This window comes from Larus michahellis, chromosome 3 (genome assembly GCF_964199755.1).
Source record: "Larus michahellis chromosome 3, bLarMic1.1, whole genome shotgun sequence".
Classification (NCBI taxonomy): Eukaryota; Metazoa; Chordata; class Aves; order Charadriiformes; family Laridae; genus Larus; species Larus michahellis.
Genome location: NC_133898.1, coordinates 9,193,948 through 9,197,543, shown reverse-complemented (window position 1 = coordinate 9,197,543; position 3,596 = coordinate 9,193,948). Strand labels below are relative to the sequence as shown.

Below are 3,596 nucleotides of genomic sequence, written 5' to 3'. Positions count from 1 at the left end.
GGGGAGGAGCGGCACCCAGCCCGGCCCTGCCGCCAGCAAAGGCAGCCCTTCCCTGCCCTTCCCTTCCCTCCCCTCCGCCCCGTCCCCCGCCGTTTCCCCGCAGCGCATGTGGCGGAGCTGGGCGGCTCGCCACGCAGCGCTTTGCTGGCGATAGCGGCCGCCGCAGAGCCGGGGCTGCTCGTGGAACAAAAACAGCTCTTTGTGGTTGGAGGTGGCCGGGCCAGGAGCGGAGGCCGCCGGGGGAAGTCGATAGCTGCCCTCCGGAACACAGAACGGCAAAGCCCTATCTGTAATACCCCGTATCTCCCTTTCAGGAAGTGAGAACTAGTGCAAAGATACTGGATCTATGATTTAAAGTTAAATATTAACTTCAGGGTAAGAAACATCTAGGAGTCTACTTGAAGGCCGATTAGTGTTTGAAAACGTAGCTAGGTAGATACAAGCCGCTCTGTGGTGACCAGGGCTAAAAGGTTTCCTCCTGTCCTGAAAGCCTTGCTGTCTGAGGTTGGTTGTTGGGTGTGAAACCTATAGAAGTGACAGCAAAACGCCGGCGGCAGCCACGCTTCATCACGCTGTCCCAAGGGGGGGTTCCTGGGGGGCCCCACCTCATTTGGGTTTAACTGCAGCACCATACTGTACTGGCACACATCGAGCCATGTTGGGTGTACAGGGGCTTTTTGCTTCTTGTCTGCGGTTGTTGAGAGATTTGAGACTAGTCGGAGGAAATAAGTTCAGTTTCTGAGAAGACGGTGCCAAAAACCAGAAAGGTGTGTTTGTGATGTAGGGGTGTGTTACAATGTGCAGAATAAAAGTGGGTTGAATTGACTGGAACTGGGCAAGCGCTTCTCCAAGGGGTAGATTCCCACAGAAAGCCTTTCTTGTTTTAAACTTCTGACTTACTTGGTGGTATAGTGACTAGATAAAACACAGTGGGGGGAAAAAATCCCCAAACAAACAAGCAAACCAGGAAAGAGAAATAGAGAAAACTGAAGAAAAAGTTATTTCCAATTAAACTCATATCCAGGAAAAAGAGTCCCCAGAGGCTGTAGAGGTATAAAGGATGCATCTTTGACACCCCATGGGTAACAAGCAGTTACTTTCATTAGAACAGAGTAGATACAAAGTTGCTGAACCACAGACAAAATCACAGGCTATTTGCTCCTCTTATTGCTGTCCTAGATTCGGTCACTGAGCTGCTCTGGCCACAGCCATCTCTTTGGATGGCTATGCATGCACCAAGATTGGCCAAGTATCAGCCATCCTTTGAGTCAGGGAGTGCAGAACTCATACCCTCCAGAGCTCTCAGTCACTTGAGGGCACAGATAGGCCTTTAATTGCCCCAAGCAGCCTCACCTGGGACCAATTCCAGGAGCTCTAGTTAAGGTCAGGCTTGGTCTTCAGTCCTTGTTTGAATGATGTTGTGGGTGTCCCAGTTGGTGGGAGCACTGAAGAGGTCACTCTCTAGTCCTGGCTCACGCCTCCACGTGGAACAGCTCTGCTTCTGCTGCTCTTTGGCAGTGTCTTGATTCAATGGCTTTTAGATCTCCATAGGACACTTTGGTAAGTTATTTATTTGTTATTATTTTTTTAAAAAGACAGGAATACATACAGGTGAGCAAATAACCTTTTATGGAAAAGGCCCTGAGGTAATATGAAATTCAGGTCTGAGTTACTTTCAATAGTTGGAAAAGCAATTTGAAAAACTTAAAAGGTTGTTCTTGGGCCAGAATATTCTGGTGTGTGCTCTTCCTGGCTATGTGAGCTTATTTAGGCCTTACCTATGTGGCTAGGACACAAAGCTAAGAAGCTTTTCCTGGTGCTCCATTCAACCTAAGCAGAGATGCGATGCAGAGGTCCAGGGAAGCTTTGTAAATAGGTGAGTCTGCTGCTGCTCAGCTCAGAAGCAAATCCTCTGTTTTGTTGTTTAAACAAATAAAGCATCCCTCCTGTGGGCAAGACTTGATTAATTGGGGCAAAAAAAATGCTCGGGAGATAATAGATAGAAGCAAAGGTGGTTGCCAGGACCAGAAGTATTAATAAACATTGTCTCTCATCTCCAGGTTGGTCCGAGTCTTGACCTCTTCTAAGTGGTTTTTAAATTTTTTTCTTACCCCCAGTTGCTTGTGAATAACTAACCTGAGGGAAGAGACTGCGGGGTTTGATGTCAGCCGTGTTCTGCTGTGCCAGGAGGGCCATGGCGTGTGTTCCTTCTGAACTGCGCTGGGACTGCTGCAGAAAACTCTCTGTTCCCAGATCCCACCACATCCCTCTGAGAGGGAAATGCACTCGCTGTATGCTGGAGGAGCTGGATGAAGAGGAAAGCCAGAAGAAAAAGAAGTTTGGGTAAGTTCTCTTTGAATCTGGCATAAACTGTTATAAGGTGTAGATGTCAGGAAACGGGTGGTTTGTCAGTCACTGTTGACCATGCCCACAGCATTAAAGGCAGGGGCGTTTTACTTCCAAAGGCTTGCAAAGTTAAGGTGTGTTTTGCAGGCAGCAGGCTCATTTTCAGCCATCTTGTGGGAGGCTGAGAAATCTGATTTGGAGACCTTTAATTCTCTCATCCTTTGAGATGGTGAGTGGGGAAAACTGTAATTAAGTAATGACTTTTCTCTGACAGAATTCCCATGGAAAAGGACAGAAAATCTCTATTTTCACCTTGATCAGTTTATATGCTAAAACCCTCCTCTAATCAAGAATGAGGCTTACTGGATATGGGTAACATACGACTTCATGCTTGGAGTTACTCGGCTAAGACTCAGCATCGTCTGTTCAGAGTTTGATTCCTTTTCCTATAAGGTCTGCTAAATGCCTATAGCTGGGAGTCTTTTAGTAGACAAATGTATATTTTGAGAGCATGGGAATGTAACATGACAATGAATAATAAATATTCCAATTTCTGTAAAAGATGTATTTCTTCTTCCAGTACATTTTTTATAGCTCCTCTGTACCTTTTTAGGCCAGTGCTTTAAATTATTGCCATGTGGGCATGGAAGATGTGCTCCACTGTTTCTTGTCTTTATGGTCCTGTTAACAAACACAAGTAAGTGTCTTATGTTTTCTTGGGGGACCTCTGTACATTAACAGTGGGGGAAAAAATTTGCTCAGTATTAAACTTCGAGTACTGTTGGGGTCACTTCAGTTCATGGATGCATCTGTTCTCCAAATTTCTATTCCTGCCCAACCTGCCTTGCTTAGGTTCTCTTCACATCCTCCATGTAATAGGTGTAATACTTCCTCCTTCTCCATAAGCAGACTTCCCCACTCGGGGTGTGTCAGCCTATGTCAGACTGCGTCAAAAGCAGATCCAGAACAGAACTGCAGGAGGGGTGGGGGCCAGCATCAACTTGTTGCAAGTGCTGTATTTCCCCCAAGTCTCTTCAGACGCTTACACACTTCAGCTTTTCCAAGTAACTACTCATGAGAGTGCCCTGAGTTCAGAGGGTAGTAGGCGAGCTCTGACTGTAGCGTTTGAGTCAAAAGTTAAATAAAGACATTTGTAAAATACTTGCAGATGTCCCTGCAAGTGTCTGGCACCTTAGACTTTCCTAAAGCCTTGAAGGTAAGAAGCTGTTGTCAGTGTGCTGGGTATCTTG

General features: G+C 46.3%; 1 long non-coding RNA gene across 1 annotated transcript; it reads left to right on the top strand.

Moving 5' to 3' along the window:
* Window positions 1-1,419: 1,419 nt before the first annotated feature.
* Window positions 1,420-2,799, top strand: LOC141740599 (uncharacterized). The gene is made up of 3 exons (XR_012586086.1): window positions 1,420-1,560; window positions 2,118-2,343; window positions 2,621-2,799. It is a non-coding gene; the product is annotated as an uncharacterized LOC141740599 (long non-coding RNA).
* Window positions 2,800-3,596: the final 797 nt, after the last annotated feature.